Source organism: Vanacampus margaritifer, chromosome 1 (assembly GCF_051991255.1).
Source record: "Vanacampus margaritifer isolate UIUO_Vmar chromosome 1, RoL_Vmar_1.0, whole genome shotgun sequence".
In the NCBI taxonomy this organism is placed as follows: domain Eukaryota; kingdom Metazoa; phylum Chordata; class Actinopteri; order Syngnathiformes; family Syngnathidae; genus Vanacampus; species Vanacampus margaritifer.
Genome location: NC_135432.1, coordinates 15,077,166 through 15,100,126, shown reverse-complemented (window position 1 = coordinate 15,100,126; position 22,961 = coordinate 15,077,166). Strand labels below are relative to the sequence as shown.

Here is a 22,961-nt window from a genome sequence, read left to right as displayed (position 1 = left end):
AGCTCAGTATTGTTCATTCGGTAATTTTACCGATTTGACATGTCATCATCATTGCTCTCTCTCTCTTTTTTTTTTGTATGTGGGTGAGAATGTGTATGTGCGTGCGTGTGTGAGTGTGTATTCATTAGTTCACCTAAAACCTATTAAAAAATCCCATACCGTTCACCTAAACCGAACACTTCCAGCTAGAGTCGTGAGGCCGTCAGGAGACCCGAGGAAGGACCAAAGAAAAGAAAGGAAAGCCCGAGTAAATTAGAATTTTAGTTGCACTGACACAAATTATTAACTTAAAATTAAATTAAATTATTAATTAGCGGCAGTCTGGAGACCTATACTTGAGCTTTTTTTTTTTTCATTAAAATTTTCATTCCAATGTGAATCGAAAAAAGTATTTTAAGTGCAAAGCCCTGCCCTGAATAGTGAAAAACGCATTTTAAAAAATCTTATATTAATAGCTTAAAATGTAAATATAACACAAACTACCCCAAATGGTTGAATATCATTTCAAATTCATCTTAAAAAAATTCCCTTAAAAAAAATAGTTTCCACTTGATTTTGAGAGAAAAAATACGCAATGCAATCAACAATCATTTCAATAAACAGTCATACTTACCAACCATCAACTTAATCAATTCCACCGCTGCTTCCTCATACCGCCTTGTGAATGTTTGTGTTTGCTGCCTTGTGTTCAAATCCAGTTATTAAACATATGTTTCATTGCCAGAATGAGTTCAAAATGAGTGGATTACGGAGGAAGGGCTGTTAATATATTAGCTCCTTGTTTACAAAACAGATACGATGCAAAACTAATCAAATGTGACTCATATGTTTGCTTGTATTATTCCTCCACTATACAGCAGAGTGGTCAAACTACAGTACAATGCCGCAGATCTTGCAGTAGCACAGCTGAATAGAATAAATAATTCAGCATTCTTGTGCAAGACCCGGTAATAAAGGTGACGTCTTTATGTTCCGTGTCTAAGTGAGATGGATGATGCTGAAACTAGTGAAGGCTGAAGTGAATATGACTTTACCAGAAAACTTCATCAATCTACTCCAGGAGCTCGCATAATGATGACTCTTGTTGATTAATTTAATATTAATTCACAGTCTATTCCCACTTGACTTTCTATGATAGTGACTACAAACATATGGCTTTATCTAATCTCTGCGAATTCTCACACAGAAGGTTAATTAGCTTCCACTTCCTGGTGCTCACATTCAATATCTATCTTAATATCTCAAGGTGTACCGTACCATCAATTTGTCTTCTGGATTTGCAAGCATTTTGTGTTTAAATGAATGATGAATAAAAGCAGTTAATTAAAATAATCCATCATATTGATTTTTTGGGGTTTTTGTTTCAATTTCACGGAGCTTTCCACAAATTAAAGCCTGTATCCACTCAGGGGGCAAACATTTGTTGACGCTAGTAAATGTTGATTTCATGTCAGAGTTCGTTCAAGTTCATAAACGTTGGCTAAACGTTTGCCAAGCGTTTGCCAAGAGTTTTCTTTGGTCTCTTTTGTTGCAAAATTTCCTTGTGACAAGAAAAACCCTAAGACTCTAAGCAAATGTTTCGCCAACGCTGAGCTAACCTTGAACGAACCCTGATGAACTGTGACGGAAGCACGCATTCAGCTACCTTCGCCAACACTCGCCAATGTCACCCCTTAAGAAAACTTCTCACTCTAAAGTTCCTATTTCTTTCTGTGTTGTTTTCTTGCACGTTACACACATTTTATTGCATTTCTCCATCAAAGTCAGAATTTTGTCACAGTACAGAATAAAGGGAAAAAGAGCAAAAAATGCTTTCATTGGACAAAAAAATATATTGAAAAAAATGGTTGTCATTTATTGGAGATTTACTTAATATGGATTTATCATTATGATTATTATTTTTTGCTTCTTTTTTATCCACAAGCTGTGTTGTTTATATTATTTTATACTGCAGATAGACATACTGTATAGAGTATAAAAAATAAAATTAAAAATTAAAAATTAAAAATTAAAAATTAAAAATTAAAAATTAAAAATTAAAAATTAAAAATTAAAAATTAAAAGAATTCAAACCAAAAATCTAAGAAATCTGAGATGTACACTCATTCATATTAACATGTAAAATAGCATATCATGCAGTCGTGGCTCTCCCAGTGTAAGAACAAAACTTGCAGAGAAGAACAAGTAGCATCACTCAATTTTTAAAAACAAGCCTAAATCGAAACAATTTCCCACTAAAGCAAGAATTTGGTACACACGGTGCATTGTGATCCAACCAGCCAGGACCTGGTGAATTAGAATGAGAAATCATTATAAATTCTAGTCAGATCCGTGCAAAAAAACCTTGAGCGACTACATGAGATTTAATCCAGTCAGGAACTATGGAAGTCCACAAAGACAAATTTACAGAAAGAAGGTACTTTTCATTTGAAATAGCCCACAGCAAACTCCTTTGCGAGCGACAAGTGAAGTCTAGCCCCGGGGACAAAATGTCAGAGCCTTGACTTGCTCCATTAGTAGAAGCCTCATTAGATGCCGACAAATGCATGAAAAAGGCTCAGGCAGCATTTTAAAAGCGTAGCGAGCTGACCTTTGGCTGATCGCTGAAGCCAGACAGGTTGGCAATGTCCATCTCTTGCAAGCCGCAACATTTGAAAAGTGATCCGATGGTGGCCAGAAACAAATGAGTTTAGGCCGATCAACCCTCAGCACAGAGACATCTTGACTAATAACTGATCAAAAATAAAACCGGAATTGAATCCATTTAGGGGGGAAAAAAACATCACTTTTGGTCTCAGAGTGATTCAAGATTTATTATCTTGTTTCAGTCTCAAGTAGACCAAAGTGGACAGCAGCATGATAATAATATCCTCCTGAATATTACCTCTCGGGTGCAATACTGAACCAGACACTTATTAAGTTAACTTTGAATTAAAGTTGAAAAGAAAACAAATAGTGAAAGAGTTTTCATCCTATGTTACAGTATGTTAATATTAAGCACAATGTGGCTTTTACAGTATATCGATGTTAGTCTAATGGGAACAGCGGACTAAAACTAGAAACATAATCATATTTCCGCATCTAAATATTTTGTGTTTTATTACATTGTAATTTATTTCCAACAAGTTGAACTACAGCCTGATCAATTCCATTATACAGAGCGCAGCATTTTGCATTATTACTGAAATAATGTAGGACTAAAAGATAAAGGACCGCAAGAATCACATGCTAGTCACCGTGCAACATTGTTACACATAACAAGCAGCTCATAATCATGAATAATTTGAATTAATTGAATTCCTTTTCAAATGAGTAGCAGTAAACTGACAAACAATACAGCACAACAACCCTCACCAGCTGTGCTGCATTGCCAGTGCTGCCACGCCATCCACCCAGTCAGAACAATACCTTTGTGTCCGTCGGCGGGATATGGCGGTTAATCACAAAAGTCACAATCCCATAACATTTTGGAAGGTGACACGGGCAGGTGTTGGCTTTGGGTGCCATTGTAGGCGCCAAACGCTGGTTAGCTCGCCCGGCGCCGTCATTAGCTTTCAGCCAAGGAGACAGCTTGCCTGATCTGGGCATATTGGTTATAGCCTCCGTGTGTGGCGCTGACTCTCCAAGCTCACCACACAACAAACGCCACAACTGCCACACTCTAAAGTACCATCATGCAACTTCAAATTTGAATAACGATATGGGAAATCGAGCCAGCTAGTGCACAGCATAAATGGAAGCCTCGGTGGAAATCAAAGAAATGAATGTGACTAAACAAACCGCAAGGGTGACAATAAAAAGTGAATTTCTTACACACACACTCATACGCGCACGCACACACGCACATACACATACTCACCCACATACAAAAAATAATAATTAAAAAAATATATATAATAATAAAAATTTAAAAAAGAGAGCAATGATGATGACATGTCAAATCGGTAAAATTACTGAATGAACAATACTGAGCTCTCCAGAAAAAAAAAAGTGCATTTCTTCAAAGTTACAGTGTGAAGGATTTAGTGCCATTTAGTGGTGAAATAGTAATTCGTTAATTTAAAAAAAAAAAAAACACTACTAATTGCAATATAATGCAAAACAATATGTTCGATTACACCAATGTACATTATTTTTATATATCGAATAATTGCTAATATTACATACGTCGCATCGCGCCTTACTGGATACGGATACCCAAAGTACTGGTGGTGAATCCTTGCATTCTACTAGTTTACCACTATATGGCAATACATTCTACACTCTGTCCCACATATACAGTATTACTGAATATTGATCCAAAAATCACAAGGGAATTGACCTCCTGAAAATTTGAATAAACTTAGTTTCTATATTTAAAATCTTGTGAGTTTTTTTATATGCAATATTGAAAATTCTTAAGATGGTGAATTTTGTGTGTTATCTATAATGATCAAAAATAGGGATGGACGGGAAACGATAGGTATGGGCGGATACCCAGCCTTATGTTATGGTGTTGGTATTCATGACGTGCGGCTGATACCAGTATTGGCAGCCCTCTAGTGGCCATTTTATGATCAGATCTAGAAATAATAAATTAGAAGAATAAAATATTGCAAATAGATTTCATACGTACCCAAAGCTATATTGGGATATACAGGTCTTTCATTAAAATTATTTGTCATTGTTTTTTGGGGGGAAATATGCATCAAAAGCACTAGTGGTATTGGCACTTGGTATCGGTATTGGTGACGCAGTTGAGCACTCATACTAGTATCGGTCTTAAAAAGAAAGTGGAACATCTGTAATCAAAATGGCAAAATTAGGCATAATTTTCCTTGCATGTTGAACTTTCTGTTTCTGAATTGATGTTGCCTGACACAGGTTCACTGACGGGTTCGGATGTCTGTACAGGTTACAATGTTCAACACATTTTTGTCATTGCTCATCACAGACGGCTTGGCACGACAACTCCCTGTCATCCTGTGGCATGTGTTCACTATTAAGGCTTATTTGCAAGATCAGTACAAAAAAAAAGGCCAATACAGCCCACAGGAAGATCAATTGTACCTTAAAGTGAACCCCTTCCATCTTCAGATGCCACCATGTGAGGGAGGGTGGGCATCCAGCAGGCCATCTGTCGGCGTGTCAGCAGCCATGCGTCAGCACTAAGGAGGCACAATCTGTTCGATGTTACCTGCCAAAAGAAAAGCACCAATAAACATCTGGATGTGTGTGGATAGTAAATCTAAGACCGCCAGCTAGAGAATCTGGATTTGAGCACAGCACAACAGGAAAGTGCGTAATCTGTCTCACACTTTCACCTGGACATGACAGATGCAAGAAGCGTCCCCGAATACAAACATATGGAATGTCAGATTTGTCATTTCTGCTATGAGTTTTCTTTCCCCCCCAGGCGTTTAGCTGAATGCGATGATGAGTTCCTTTATTACAGGGCAGTGATTCACTTGTGAGGCAAGACCGATAAATACTGAATACAACGCAATACGCCAAGACTTTGCTGGTTGACTTGAGATGTTACGTTTGGTTGGCTGAAAGTGGCTTGCGACAAATCCAGATGTACCCTACCTCTCGTACCCTAAGTCAGATGACATCCAGCTCACCCGTGTTCCTAATGAACATAAGTCATTTTGAAAATGGACGGACGGATGGATGGATGTCCCGTGGGTCGGTTACTCAATTTGCCAGATAATGCAAAAACACCAAAAGGTAAACTGGGGGCAGTGACCATCCACAAGGTTGGAAAATATATTTTGTATTGTATACGAAAAGCTGCGGTAGGTGGTGGTGGGGGGGGGGTATTGATTGCAGCATTAAAAAAGTGCAGAAATTTGGACATGCTAGATGTGACTGATTTATGTTTGCTCTCTTTAATCAGAAGAAAGTCAAAGAGAAGAAAGGCACATTAAAAAGTGTGAAATTCCCACAACAAAATTCTAATGAAAAGTACCGCATTTGCTCTGTAATGACAATTTTGACAAGTTAGTTTTCCCTTCAATTTTAAAATGACCTCCTTCAATATGTCACAACTCTCCAGGTTATTAGTTGACTGACTCTCTGGACTTTAACTTTAGTTTGAAAAGTTGCCTTCAGGGTCCTCACAAGGACAACTGGCTTCATGCACCACCTGTCAATAATGTTAACGAGGGCCCGCAGCGCCACACTGGCGCGGCCCACTCCAGCGCCGGAGGGCTCGCTGGCAGGATAAGATGCGTCTCCCACATGGTGTCCGAGTCGCAAGCGCTTGCAGCAGCACTCGGCCGGCACACAGCTGCAGCGGGCCACACACACACACGCACACACACACACACACACACGCGCACGCACACACACACACACACACACACACACACACACACAGCAAAGCAATAACTTGAAAATGGATGCTATTGTTAATCTAAACAAAATTTAGGGATGGGGCTCTCCTGAACTTCAATAAAGCTCCGTGTGAATGGGCCACCAAGCCAATTGTTGTTCAGAACCTCTAAAGTAAAACATTACCCAGTTCATACAATTAGAGAGCAAACTGATAACTGCACCTACAAAAAAAAACAACAACTTCGTTCCCACGTAGAGTAAGCTATAAAGTAGGCTATATAGTAACTCAAGAGTGTATTGAGAAGAAATCGAACTAAAGATTACTTTAAACAACAACAGCTAACATTTTTAAGCATGTGAGCATTGTTGGGTGCTGTAGTTGCATGTTACCGGCCTGCCCCCCCCCCCCCCCCCAAGTGTGATAGTTGTTGATGGTTTAACCCTATAAAACCTGAAATATGAATTATAATTGGTCCTTTTGAACAAACTTTTTTTTTCTTAACTTTTGCATATGACTTTTGATTTGCGTCATATTTGATACATCCGGTCATAAATTCGTACATTTATAACTGTCAAAAATATAATAATAAACAGACATATCAAACATATTAGTATTTCCAAAAATCAGGAAGAACATTTCGCACTATTAATAAGTATCGGTGTCTCTCCTTTCTCAATTGGGGTGATCTTGCAAGGTCACTGTAAAAGTCATCAGCTGGGTGATACTGCCCCTCTAATGGATTATCTGTGCAATGTATGTGTCAGATCATATACGTGAGGGTTTTAATGGGGAAAAATATATTATACTCATGAAATAGAGGGCTCAAAATGTCTTGTGTTATTTTGATATGATACGTTTGGCATTATAGGGTTTTTGAAATGGCCGTTAAATATGTTAGCAAAGTATGTTAGCATTAAGCTAGGTGAATTGTGTCACGCTAATGACAATAGCGATGAAGATGTTGAAAGCACTTTGAATGGATATTTACGGTGACAAATAAACAGTTTGAAGAAAAATACTTTGTTTCTCTTTTGGAGAACTGTTGGCTATCTGCCTAATGCTACCTGTACATCACTTTGAGAAGATTTGGAAAAGACTCTTTTAAAACTAGCATCTCACACTAGCTCACATCTAAAGACAAGTTATATAGTGTTTAGTCTTAGCCTAAAATGAGGCTGCCATAGGTTAAAGCTAAAAGAGGAAACGTCATGCCAAACTTTAACGAAACTGTCTGGGGGAAAATAAGCATCTTCTATTACTTACTTAGTAGTTTTATGATGACAACATTTTATTATAGCACCGCTATTTCATGCAGCTCTGGTCATTTATTTACAGTCCCTTCTTCAACAAATTTTGCATAGTAAAGAGATGAAATTGTTTGTAAAACTTGGGAGGGTTTTCCTTGAAGTGGAGGGTTGTTCGCTTTCATAGCCTGCGTTTTGCGCACTCCAAAACCTTAAACAAAAGTGTGATAAATGTTTGTTGTGGACGCGGACCTCCCGTCACATGAGAGCTAATCAGTTTTAATGGATATGTGCACCATAATCACGGCGGCAGCCCACTCATGGGGCACGGGGCTTATTACTCTGGTAAAACATTAATGAGCCTCCAGTAAAAATGTCTCTTGGGGCCTCCCAAGAGAGGTGGGAGCCCACAAATCTTCACTCTGCTGAGGGTGTCCTCTGCAACAACTCCTAAAGACTAAATGGACCAAAGACTTCTGTGATGCTAGTTTTAGAGAGATAAATTATTTTTAGAAAGGGCTTAGAGGATTTGATAAATATTTTCCAACGTAAAAAGCATCTATGGTGCTATTGGGCAGAGGTCCTCAATTGAAAGTTAAGAGGTCCAGTTCACAAACACATCTTCAGCTGAGCAATATGTCCCAAATATTTTGTCATTACCAATTGATAGCCAAACTTTTAACTTTTAAAAAAAGAGATGCAATTCTTTAGTATTACATCCAAACTTTAACAAATGTGATGTCATTTTCATTTGTGGTTATAAACCATTGTCACGGCACTGCTAACAATCCATTAGCACTAAGGTGCTCGTGTCATTAAACCATGAGGTGATCCGGACGATCATTTGAGATGAGAGAATGCTGTCTGATGGAGGGATGAACATTTGTAAATGAAAAGGCGAGATGCTTGAACGGTCTCCCATTATGGTAAATGACACAAAAGTATAATGGTTGTTTACAAAATGGTGTCTCCATGTGCAGGATGCCATCAACACATCATTAAGGCACAGACTTCATGATGACGCTGCTAACAGACTGTGACATAAAGGCAGCCATGTAAATAGGACTAGCCGCTTGAAAAACTCATTCAAAGTAGCATCACTCAAGTTTATATATTCGGTAGCTTTTAAACTACTTGTTAATTTCAGTCTAATTAATATTGGGCCGTGTCACGATTGACTTGCAGTTTGAAGCGAAGCCAAAAATGTTAGCAGGATGTTTACTTTTTCTGTGCTAAAGTGCATCACCTCCATTTTTCTCTTCAATACCCAGGAGTTGTTTGCTTACTGTATTGAAGATGGAAGCAGATTGTCTGTCCAATCAGAGTGTGTTCTCTTGCAAGGACAGAATACTGTTCTTTCAATAAAATAGTTCAGGACTGAACACAAGTTTCAAAGCACTTCTTTTAACCAGTTTGATTTGGTAAATCATTAATAGTGTTCCACATTAATGTCATGAATATATTCTGGATAGTGTAGTGAATTGTATTGTTTTATTAAGCTTCAACTTCTGTAGTTCGGGTATATTGTCATCCTCTTAAAACAATCAAGTCATATTTTGACAAATATATATTTTTTGCCTTAAACATCTCCTCAGGATGCTGCCCACCGCTGATAAAATCAGCTACAGTTTTAGTTGAATAGAACATTCAATTCTATACCTGAAATCATAAATATAATATAATTAGTATTTTGTTTAGTTTTCTGAAAGAAAAAAATGGGAAAAATAACTTTTTAACCGTTATTTTATTAAGGTAGACCTCCTCAATTCCACCGATACGTCTTCTTTTGAGAAAGCAGAGTCTGGGGATTCTGAGGTGGGCTTTCCTATCTCTGGAGACGAAGTCACTGAGGTGGTTGGAAAGCTCCTTGGTGGCAGGGCCCCGGGGGTGGATGAGATCCGTCCGGAGTTTCTAAAGGCTCTAGATGTTGTGGGGCTGTCGTGGTTGACACGCCTCTAAGCAGTCATAATACATACAGTATAGTATACTGTAAGTAGTTGCATCCTGTAAATACACGTATTAATTTATCACTACTAAAATATCACCACTTTTGGCGTTGTCAGGAAAGTTGCTAAATATGACGAAAATGTCAGCAACTCTTAAGACACCTTGTTGCTTTTGCTCCCTTTCCCCACCAACACATGCACGTCAAAATAACAGCAATACTTTCAAAATAAAAGTACCAAATAATTTAAGATTTTTATTTTGACTTGATGAAGACGGTGCGAGTGCCAGTCAGAAACTGCGGACTGGCTGGATGTGGTGTGTGAGCTGTACTTTTACCAAGCCTGCCTGACCTATAATAAAGTGGCAAGACATTATGAGTCAACCTTGAGAACAGCACCTTTTATTCTAGCTAACGCAAGCATATGGGACAATTTATCAGCAGTTGGGTCTGAAAATGTATTGTATATAAAGCTCAATTAAAAGTTACCCAAACTTCTTTTCAAGGATTTACTCCGTTTTTTGTTTTTTTTGCTTTTCCTTTCTTTTGTGGATACCAGAAATGACAAAGAGGAAATGTGGGATTTGTAAAGAGTCCTAGAAGCTGGATATCTAATTTTGTGCAAAAGAGGACGGCAGTACACGTACAGTATCTCTGCCCTCGCCGCTCAGAACAACATGCCAACAATACCTCAATAATAAAAAGCATGAACATGAGAAAAGTTATTTGAGGTATTTTCTCTCTACGCATACTGATGTTTTCTCCATTTTAAAATGACCCCCGTGCCACACGTCATTATTTCAGTTGTGACCGTTATAAATATTGAAGTGTCACTTAAAAAAAAATGCCGGGTTGTAAAGGTTTTATGATGGATAGCGTTTACAGTTTTTTTCCCTGGAAAAGATTATTTATTTTATTTTACTTTAAAGCTTTCACACAAAACAATGCAATGTTCAACGTGTTATTCAAGGTTCACAAATTTGTCTGAAATGAAAATTCTCATTGTTTGCTCATTGTTTACTTTCTGTCTTGAGATGATGGCTGATGTAGCAAAAAGGTTGCACTGATTTGTGCCATTTTCACTGAGCTACATTCTACATCAAGTGTAACAATTGTTTGTGTTCACATGTAATGTTTCCCCGTTCACAATTTAAAGAGATGCGCAGCATTTGCTGTGCATATTTGCATGCTGTATTGTAAAATAACGCTAAAACCTGTGAGCCATGTCAATTTAATTGAGACGTTTAAGCTCAACGTGATGAACACAACGGCTTAGTGAAACTATAGACTTGATGACAGACGGGAGTCATAACAAGCATTATATAAACGCTTTCTAAGTTTAGCATCATGGCATCGTCGCCTTTATTAAGACGATGATAAGTGATCCATTCTGCTTCCATCCACGACAACCGTGACACTATTGCCACGTCGCGTTCTGACACTTGGAAACGGCAATGTCACGCTACTGGCATGTTTTCACCAGCCATCAAAAAACTAATTGCATTTCAGTTATAAAACATATTCTCTCATACAACAACTATGATGTTGATAAACATCTTGCACCTTGCACAACTTTTGTGATCGGTGGTTCAGTAAACTAATGTATCGCGAGGGGTGTGTTCCAGATCATTACCCGCAATAAGTTCAGATCATCAAACAGAAAGTCCATACTAATTACAAAACATTTTTTTATGTATTATGCTACATTCACATCAAGACCGAAAAGAAGATCTGGAACGATTTTTTGGAACGATTGCCGCTCATTCATGCATTCGCGCACACAGGAGAGGAGGAGGCGTGTCCCTTGGTGAACAACAACTGTAGAGCACTTTAACGAGTCAACAAAAAGACAGCACCGCCATTTACTTCTACTTCTTTCCTGGGACTATACAGCTGAGGCACTATTTTCTCCAGCAGAGAGAGCTTTTTGAGGTACGCGATAGCACTTCCGCTTTTTTAGTGGCAATCGGCCGGTCGGCAGTTGCGCTAAGTAACTTTGGCATGGATGATAAACACTGCTGCTACCTCGGTACAGTTCAACAGCAAGTAAATAGACTTAGCAGCACTTGTATGCTACGTCCTTGCTTACGATTCGGTCCTGGTTGGCCAACAGACAGGACGCTGTGCGTGACATAGCCAGTACTCGAAGCCGATTGGCTACACCGTGAGGTGAAATGCGAAAAAAGTTCTGATTTTTCAATTTTGCCGAACATGCGAGTGTGCGGATTTTCGTCACAAATGTGCGGATTTCGCTGCACCGCACCACGTCCCAGCGCTCCAAACGCCGCCCCCACGCACTTTCGTTCCGGTCCGCGCAAAGTACATTGGCTACAATGCAAACGCGGCGCCGAAACGCCACCCCCCGCCCCCCGGTTTTGCTGTGAATGCAGCTTACATGGTTTAAACACATTTGAATTTATTAAAACACACTTCTTCTTATTACACACATATTAATTAATCAATTAATTAATTCATTAATAAAGATATAACAGTGACTTGTGACATAGAAGGGGAACATTGGAGTCCCACCAAAAAAAGAAATACAATGCTGCCTTACATAACTTTGTTTTTCAAACAAATCACAACCTCGAAAGTTCTCAACATGGGTTCAATCGAACCTCAGGCGTTCAGTGAGTCGGTCCCAGGGGTTCGACGGAGGTCAAGACACACACCCAACTCAAATGATGATCTGTGCTGCAGGGAATTTGGTGCACTGTTGTGATGTGATTTCTTTATTATTAAGACTCCTTCATGTCAAGCAAAAATAAAATAAAATGGTCAGACGAATATGTGCAATATGAATTCAGATGTATAACGGAACATACGGTGTTCCACAGGGTTCAATTCTGGGGCCTGTGCTGTTTTCATTTTATCTGCTGCCCCTGGGTTCCATCTCAAGAAAACAGCGGTGGTTGTTTTAAAGTGCTCTATAAATATAGAGGTGAGTGATATGAATCATTTTCCTAACGGCATGATTTGCCAAGCCAATGAATTCAAGGTAAAAAGAGCAAGATTCAATGAAATGGCTACTCTCCCTGTTGTATGTGTTTACCACTAGACACTATTCCTATGTCTTGAATTTGAAAAACAAAAAAAATCATATTTCATTTAAATTTATTGAATGCGCATCATCGGAAACTGGTGGGGTTCAACACCTCCAACAAGATTAAGAACCACTGCTCTAAAGATATAAACAAAACACTTTTCTGAATATAGAAAACATCGTTTTTTATATTGAGCTTAAATGGTGCCATTTTAAATTCAACCAAGTCTAAAATAGCCATGTCAACAATAATAATAAAAGAAGAAGAACATTCAGAGGCGCAAGCATCCAAGAACTGAACACCATTATCAAGGAGATTTGTTGCACAATATTTAAAGTGTTGTGTTGTGGGAAAATGTTTGGCCTCATGTGGCGTTCACAGACACGAAGACGAGGCCTCACAGGGTGGCGGGTATTAGCACACTATTTATAAGACTCCTCTTTAATTTCGAGCAGACGGATGCCGTCCCTGATGTGCCTTTTCAGCGGCGGGGAGTCTCGACTTCATGCTAAAGGCCGAGTCGCTCCCAGCAAGACTTCTCGCTTTCCACTGCGTCAGTGTGCAAAAGCCTCCGTGCTTTCCGTCAAACTGTACAAGGTGGAAAAAGTGAATTGATTCACAGCAATTTTCAATGTTCTGAATCCTGAGCATCCCGTGTGTGGAGGGCTTTCCACACACGGATACGCGGGACCGTCATTATTCCTCGCCGCGTGCACTTCCCCTCCGAGCCATCCCTTGATCAATCCGCAATCATGTTATTATTGCCGAGCTCTACTTCCAACAATGAAAGTGAGATTGAAGCGCTGCCGACTTTGGAGAATGAAAGCCTAATGGGTAGCTGTAAGAAGCTGCCACAGACACATTAATTAGACCTTTGCCGCTAGATTTCAAGCCTCTCCTCGCCATCTCACTTCTCGGCAACAATACTTATTATCGCTTTAGAGAGCTAACCACTGATATTCTCTGCATGAACAATTAGCTGAAGATTTGAGTGCTGCTAACATTTTTTTCTTCTTCTTCTTCTTCTCCACCGCACAGTGATTAATGGAAATCCTGAGAGGTTGCGATTGGGGCGGGTGCGACTCTCAGTAGGTGATCATCAGTCAGGACATTTACATGCATAGTTTAGTCGCACTCCCGCAAAACTGAGACAATAAATCATAGTACTTGTATTTTCTCAATAAATATGCACAGGAAGGGAATCAATTTATCAAATATGGTATTATGATATAGTATCATATAGTATACTTGTAAAAAGTGACTTGACCTATTAAGATGTTTTCTATTGTAACCCGGTGGGTAGTAGGTGATGTCTAGTCAGTGCTGGATTTCACTTTCCTTTGATCCTTCCTCGGGTCTCCTGACAACCTCACGACTCTAGCTGGATTCTGAAGTATTCGGTTTAGGTGATTTTTAATAGGTTTTAGGTGAATTAATGAGTACACACTCACACGCACGCACACATGCACATACTCACGCACATACAAAATTCAAAAAAATAAAATATATAAAAGAGAGAGAGACAGAGAGAGAGCGCAATGATGATGACATGGCGAATCGGTAACATTACCGAATGAACAATACTGAGCTCTCTCTCTCAAAAAAAAAAAGATGTTTTCTATTGAAGTAGCGTTTGATGTTGAACTCCTAATGCTGCCAATTCAACAAATAAAGAGAGTATGTGCAATTCTTTACAAGCTATAAATTATCTCCAAACTTTGTTGTGTGTAATAATTCGTCAGTGCTTTAATACTGTTACCATTGGGAGGATTGTTTAACAACATTTGAAATAACGTTTGACAACTTTAAAATTATGGAGTGTTATTTTGCATTAGGAAAATCAGAGACAAATTACATTTGCCTAAAAATTTGGAAAGCATTGTAGTTAGGTTAAGTTCCTCTGCGCTCCATTCATGAGCGTCAAGAGTGAGAGCCTCGGGAGAACGGGAGCAGCCTGACCGTGACGCATTTTTGAAAAGTTCCTTAAGCTCCTTTTAAAAAAAAAAAAAAAAAAATAGGAAAAAATAAAAGAATTATCTGCACATCATCATTAAGTTTTCTCCTCTTGTTATTTGAGTGACATGTTTGTGACAGATGTGGAGTCTTAAGTTTGAGCAGTTGGACAATGGACATTATTGTGATCGTGTGTGTGTGTGTGTCTGTGTGCGTGCGTGCCTGCGTGCGTGCGTGCGTGTGTGCGTGCGTGTTTCTTCATTGTTTTCACCATGTAATAATGGTTTAAAAAATATTTAAAATAAATAAAGAAATAACTGAAATTAATTATATATATATTTGTTATTATTATTATTATTATTGAGGTTATTTTTAGGACCTTCTCATTTGTCTTTTATATTTATTGTAATTGTAATATATGAAACTGTTGGCTAGAGGTGTAAAAATCGATTATCAAGCTAACCAATAACTATTTTAATACTTGAGTAATTGTTTAGACTTTAGAGCCATTGTAGAACTTAAAATTGTCCAAATTGTCTGATTTCAGCCTCTCATATAAAAATGATTCTATGATTTTTGCAGTCCTTTAATGAAAGAAAATTTCGCAATTGTCTGCTTTTACCTTTCAAAAAGTTGATGAATACATCACTCCCCTCTCATGTTTACTTGAAGTTTTTTTTTTTTTTTTTTTTTTAAATCACTTAACAATACCAAATAAATAAAAATTTGTTGATAATATACAGTGATCAGGAAAAATGGTTTGTAATGCACTGTAATGATAAATAAAATTCTATAAGTTTACATACCTCAAGGTTATGAAACGGGCACAACTGGAATTAATGGGTTAGTTTTTCACTTTTGCTGAATACAATATTGTCGTCTCCGAGTCATATCACTTTTATATCACTGCCTTTTCTAACTTTCCATACTACAAAATGTGCTTATATTGTATTGGATTGATATTTGTATCGGTCAATACTCAAGGCTGCAACACCTGTATCATATTGGAAGTGAAAAAGTTGTATCTGGACACAGATATTATAAATTCGAAAATGTTCGACAAATGCTTATCTTTTTTATGTTTTACTTCAACTCAAAAGAAAAGAACATTGTGAGATTTTAATTTCGTTAATGTAAAAAAAGTTGTTGTGCTATAACACAAAAACAGGCCCAAAAGCTCACGATTCGATAATTATCGCAATATTGTGGGGAGGTTGGCGATATTGAAAAAAGGTCGCAATAATGTAAAAATAATACACTAACTAAAAATAAAATATTTTTTTAAAAAGCACAATATTGTGCTTTGTACATAACAGCAATGCATATAAACTGCATACAATCTCTAATAACACTTAATATTGAGGCACTTACTTGTTAATACACGTGCAAATTGAGTTCCTCCACATTTTCACTCGGGTCACAAGTCTCTTATGTTCCCCTTCATCTAATCAATAGCGTGGATTTTAATCATAGAAGGGCCAAAACATGCCTTGTGAAAATTCAACTGCACTAAAAAACTAGCCACCAGAGGGTGCTAGAACTGCACAAATGGAAATCAACCTGACTATTTTAGCAGATGTGCTGCTTTTAATATCGTGACATAACGACGGCGACATTGTGGCAGTTTTAATATTGCGATATCACGATATTGCCGTTATCGTTACATCCCCACTAGACAGTAATAAACTATATTCTATTGTAATTTTCTATTGTCAGTATGACAAACACTTTTCCCCCCACATAGCTGCTCTATAATCATGTGGATCTTTCTGTCAAGATTTCCTGTTAGGAGGCACACTATCCTTCATCTTTGTTAATTACTGCTATTCTTCAGTTATTTTATTTAAGACCCAATATGTGTCACCTTCCCGTCTTGTGTGTGAGTAAACATTTAATGAGATTCAGCCAGTCTGGCCGTGGGCAATAAAATAGAAAACTGGCAATATGGCTCCCTGCCAGAGTGGACCAGAAACATCTGTTCACATTATTAATGAATCAATTATATGTCACACATGTGCCAAGCCCGTGGGCCTATACCATTGGAGGCGAGCGAGATATAGGGTAAGGGACTGCAGAGTCGGAATATGCAAAACGCCCCATGAGGTCACATGGCCTGCAGCCACTGCCGAGCATCAGCCATGACTCATAAACAACCTGTCAGGACGTCATGTCAGTCAGTCAGTGGGTCCGTAAACACAATAATCGAGTGGCGGTGGAGTAATAAGGTGAAAGGGGTTGTACAAAAGCACAAAGGGACATTACAAAATGACATCAGAATTTTAACAAATGTTACATCTAACCATAACAAAAAGTCTGTTTATTCCCTTATTACCTTACCATTACTTATTATCACCCTCTAATTTAGCAAAAAAAGTTTGGTTTTAATATTTAATTGGTTGGATTATGTAACCCAAGAGTTTAGTAATGAGCATCAGTCAAGATATGTTAGCTTGATGACATTGCTTGAACTAGCAACAAAGTAAGAAGGGACAAATTGTTTGAAGAGCAAGGACCCTATTTGTATGCCCACGTCACATGCGTGGCCAACTGCATCATCCGAAAGTGCAGATGATCTTGGGGTTCCATGATGATCTTGCAAAACGTAAATGCCAATCTCTGTTGAATTTAAATGGATTAATGGGAGGAGCCGCTTCGATTGGCCAGGAGTCGGCTGCATTCCCTCCCACAATGGCGCACAACAGAGCAAAGGCCCTCTTCTATCTGCGCTGGTCTAGCAACATACCAAAAGAAAGAAAACTCCACCCATGTACACAGTGAAACTACCATAACCCTTTCTAATATTTAAGGGTATATTATAAGGCATATTTTTTTTTATAATTATTATATTTGGATGAATTCCAAATAGGTTGATATTTGAATATGGATCATGTGCCAAAATATAAAGTGGAAGTGCAGAGATGTGTCATCAGAAGATGCCAAAATGAGCAACACAAACTTTGGTCAATGTTATTTCCTTGCTAGACTTTGAAGCAATTTATATGATGTTGTCATGTTCTAAAAACTTACCATTTCCTTACTGTCACAAGTATCCACCTACAGCCGTAGACAGCATTTCCTAATGTTTGCAGCTGCAGACATAACTGATAAATGTTGGGTTTTTTTTTACATTTACACAACAAAAAGGAACCAACCAATTGCTAGCAGATCAATTTAAAAACCATCCAAAATTGTAAAGCACTTTGTCACGGAAGGAGAGCAAATCAAATGAATACGATTCAGGTTATTTAAGAAGCTTTTACCTCAGCCGAGATTTGGATCGCTCAGCGCTTTTTGACAAAAGAACTGTCCGTTTCTATTAAAAATGAGTGACCCTCCTCTGCCATGCAAAGTCCCGCACAGACCTACATTTCTGTGGATGCGCTTAGCTGTGCTTTAGGCAAAATGACAACTTGCTTTTTGACCAGACTTCATGTTTTTTTTCCACCGTTTTTGTCCAGACACAAGAGGGAAAATTACTTCCACTTCAGTAGCCATTTGTTGCCCTTCCAGTGATGTGTGACCCTGTTTTATTTGATTTCATTTGTTCACTTTCATCACCGTTATTCCCTTTGATTCACGGGAATGGCGGCAAAGACAAGTTTGACATCTATTTGGAATGGCATAGAGAAAAGTGCTGTTATCAGAAGAGTTGTGAAGGCATTCCTAAAGGGATGGCAAGCGGGGATTGAGGGAATATAAATTTTTGAATCTGTATGTATAGTGTTATCCTGTAAACCTACTCCAAATCACCCTCAGCAGACTTTTTCATTTTTGCTTTTAGCCTTTTAATTGATAGGACGGCTGAAGAATTGACAGAAAATGGGAAGAGAGAGGGAATGACCTGCAGGAAAGGACCGCACAGTCCAGGAATCGAACCGAGGTCGCCTGCTCCGAGAACAAGCCTCTACACATGACGAACACGCTGAGCTAGCCATCCTCAGCCTCAGCAGACTTAAGATACTGAACCCCCAGTTGCTCCTGATGCTGCGTCCTCAGCAGTTGAATGAGGAGTCTGTGTTAAAGCACTTTGAATACCATGCAGGGAGAAAAGCGCCAAACAAGTGAAAGCCCATTTACTCTCTAACACTTGACATGCAAGTAGACTAAGGTCATATCAGAACGTACACAGGTAGTCTGAAAAACTGATATTTTCTTTTGGCCTTTCGTTGACATGTAAATGGAGGTTTGGGCTGCCAAATACAAAACTTTTGTAACACTTTTTGCAAGTCACATTTCAGGATTTACAAGAGGATAGAGAAACTGTGTAGGGTCCTAAAACACATCTGCCCTGAATTCTATTTCAATATGGAAATTGTGAGGGAGGGTGAAGGAAGAGACCTTTATTTATGTGGGTTTTATTATTATTATTATTATTATTGTTATCATTGTTATTTTTGTCTTGCCCCGTTTAAGTAAAAATACTGTTCATCACCACATAAACCTGGACATCTATAGAAATAGATTTTTTTCAATATGGTAACAATTGGGCCTTGGCAGAGCCCTACTGAGTGACATTGTAATTACAGTCATTTCTGGACTACAAGCCGCTACTTTTTTCATTTGCATTCAACCCTGCGGCTAATACAAAGGTGCGGCTTATCCATCAGATCACAAGGGGGTGCACTATAAAGGAAGCGCAAGCGCGTCATGCAGCGGAAAACAAACCAAGTGAGCCCAAATACAGTAGGAGAGACAGAACGCGAGCGAGGCAATTTGCGCCCTCATTATGGAAAAGAAAGTAGCGGGAACCCGGTGTGGGAACACCTGCGGCTTATAGTCGGGTGTGGCTTATATGTGTAACAAACTCGAGTATTCCCCAAATTTAGCTAGCGCGGCTTATAGTCAGGTGCGCCTTGTAGTCCAGAAATTACTGTACAGTCTATCGTACACCATTGACTAAAACACATAATTGTGTCCTGTGCCTTTTGCACAGTATTGTATGTACAGTATATACTATAGACTATTCAACATCAATAGTGAATTTATGTGCTAATAACTAAGGGTACACCAATCATTTGGTCAGGATCCGTATTGGGGCCAATGTCCTTAATTTTGGGGGATTCGCGATCAAACTGAATATAAAACAAAATCAAGGACGCATCTGTCGAGGAAGGACACATCTGTACTTGCTCCTGCACTCGCTCGTGACTTCTAACTATTTTGTTGACATTGGGATTTTTAACTACATTTATGCAATATGCCTAGCGGAAAAAGAGCTTGACGAAATTGAGGAGATAAAATCTTCTCTTGCAAAACTCAAAGAAATGGTCACCGAAATACTTGAAATGAAAAAGAGCATCGAGCCACTTCTGCAGGAAATTCAGCAGTTGAAGAAAGAGACACAAGAAAAAGATCACCGCATTGTTGCCTTGGAACAAAAAGTGGATGATTTGGAATCTTCGAATCAACGATGTGGTAGTTGCAGGTATCCAGATTAAACCGCGCCGCGGTCCTCCGGCAAAAGCTACGGCCAGCACTAGTGCAGTTGATTTTGACCAAGCTTCAGCGAACGAGACAGCGAACAGCAAGTAACAACTCGACTCAGAGATTTGGGATTAATTGTGGATCCAGCGCACATTCAGATGTGCTTTTCGCTTCCAACTGGGGGGACACGACCACTGGCTGTTCTGATCAGGTTTGTTGACAGGAAGATAAAGATTGCTCTTCTGAGCGATAGCTAAAAGCTTAAAGGTGAACATGTCTACGTCAATGAAAATCTCACAAAACGAAATGCTGACATTGCTGGAAGGGCAATTGAGAAAGAATGGATTTATCGAGAACACATGGACAAAAGATTGTCGAATCTTCATTCAATCAAAAGAAGAAGAAAATACGGATCGTGAAAAGCGTGAAAGAATTGGCGGAGTTTGAGAGACAATAACTGCAATCATTAACTCACATCAATAAATTGTGGATTATGTTTTACCCAAATGAAATTATTGTAGCATATTACTAATTAACCCAAACTGAAATATAGCATATGATTACTTGCTGACACTGCAAAGGTTAACTCTTGTTTATACACCTGCGCTGATAACATGTATTGCTGTTCCTGTAAGAATGTAAACATTGTCTGGTTCTATTTCTGTTTGGACATTTGATGCAACTGTTGTGATAAGGTTGTATTGTGACTGCAATGTATCTGCTGTAAATGTTTACAATGGGTTGGTAAACATGGATGGAGCCGGCGGGCCCTACTCAGCTGGTGGGTGGCCTTGGTGGGCTCTAAGGAGTGTCAAGCTCTAAGCATCAACTGGCAACAGTGGTGGGCCGGTGGCTGAGCTGACCAGAATGGAGTGAACATTGCTGTGGACGCAATGGGCAGAATGCAAGCCGATCTACTCTTCTGGAAGCCACAACATTTGTGAACGCTGATCCAAGGTCAGCGAAGACGCTACTGGTGAACGAGCATGCGCTCGCCGTGGCTGCTCGCCTGGTTGGGTGGGCCTGTCGGTGGCGTCCGGGAACCGATTTACCAATTCCAAATGATTGGTACTAACTGCAACTTACACACGGACATTACTCAAGATGAACTGAGCGAGGAGTGTGCAGACTTAAGTCTGGGATTGATAACGATATGAATCAATGACCATCATAATCAATGTACAGTATATGACTGATAAGTACTGTATAGAAATAATCGATGGGGACGGGTTACTAATAAGCCATGGCTTCTACCCGTCAGCCCTTCTTTCGGATGTCAATGTTGTAAATGATATGTGATCGGTGTAACCTGTAATAATATGTCAAAACGGAAAAAATTAATAAAACAAACAACAAACAAACAAAATCGATTTCATCCCCCTCTTTAGAGGTCAGAAAAGTTGTCAACTGTCCTCTTCTGATGAAATGAGGAATAGGCTTTTCATTTTTATTTGCGAGAACTATTTTATGTGCACTTTAAACAACCCAATTACTTCAAGTATTGTTCCATGTTTTACAATAAAACAAGATTGGAACATTGAAAAGAAAATCCGTATCGGACAGTCAGGTTTTTTAAAGGTCGGGGATCAGTGCACCTTTTTGACAGCATTTTAGAGCCTACATAAAGCATATGTCCATATACATAAGATAACAGGGGGACTGTATTTCTCCTGTTATTAATAAGTAAGAAAACTATCCAAGCATTGACTACAGTGTAAATATATATCGAAGAAAAGCGGCACCAAGTAATCAGTCTCTGTGTCATTGTGATTAAAAGCTGATAGTGTGCGAGTGCATGTGTGCACATGTGCTTTGTGTAAAGGGCAGGAGAGCTTGCATGCTTCACTGACCCACCAGCCAATAAGCACTGGGCAATAATGAGTAATTTAAGTCAGCTGATTGGTTCTGTCAGTGACCTTCACACTCAGGCTGAACATGGAGCAATTAGTGGGCGTCTCATCACCAAAGGAAATGTGGATTAGATGTGGAAGGGGTGCAAATGAGTCACAAGAGACAAGAGTCAAATACAGTGACTTGTACAAAATCAGCATCTGCTTTGAAGATATGTCACATTTGTACTCTGGACCACTGGGTACTCTTTTTAAATTACAGAAATTGACATTTTAAGTTCTTCAGGTAAAAGTCCATGTGCTTCTCACTGTGTCTACAATATACAACAACACACCCATTTTCAAATGTCATGCTTTTGCAATGGAATTTTTTTTTTTTAATTAAAAAAAAAAAATATATATATATATATATATATATATGGCACTCACACTTTTTCCAACTTTATCGTGACCTATCTATCACCTTGTATAATGTGGAAACATTTGCCTTTGGCTTCTTTGAAATGTTTACATTGCCCCACTATTAAAAAAATAAAATAAAAAAGTAGTATGGGGGGATTTAACTTGCTGATTACAGTATATAACGTAGTATGCATTTATTTTTGTCTCAATGTTGGGAGGTCTTGAAGATAACTCGCAGTTTGAACCGTTTACATCCGCCGACTCTATTAACCTTTGCAAAGAAGGTGCAAGAAGTTATAAAATGTCCACACACCCCTGTTCAAATGCCAGATGACTGTGATAAAAAAAAAAAGGGGCCAATATAAATTATTTCAAAACGTTGCAACTCAATTGATCTTTCTGAGATGGTAAGAAACACACACGGAGACACACACTGTCTAAAAGCTGGGATGTTTTTGTGTTCAGAATAAATCACAATAGAAATAAAACTTGTGTTAAATAGGAGTCAGCACACAGTACACACCATTTAAGTGCCACACTCCTCACTCTTCCCTAAATACTTAAAACTTGGGTCCCTCCCATTCACACACAGATACTCCGTCTTGCTACGGGGCTAACCTTCATTCCCCTCCTTTCCAGGGCAAACTTTTACGCCTCTAGCTTCTCCTCCACCTGTTCCCTGCTCTCACTACAGATCATAATGTCATCTGCAAACATCATAGTCCATGGAGATTCCTGTCCAAACTCGTCTGTCATCCTGTCCATTACCATAGCAAACAA

General features: G+C 38.8%; 1 long non-coding RNA gene across 2 annotated transcripts in view; it reads right to left on the bottom strand.

The window, feature by feature from the left end:
* The window catches only part of LOC144058044 (uncharacterized), a 129,637-nt gene that overhangs the window by 51,529 nt on the left and 55,147 nt on the right, over positions 1–22,961 (bottom strand). For both annotated transcript variants that reach the window (XR_013295366.1, XR_013295367.1), the window contains exon 3: positions 5,050–5,176. This is a non-coding gene — a long non-coding RNA (uncharacterized LOC144058044). The remainder of the gene's footprint in view (positions 1–5,049; positions 5,177–22,961) is intronic.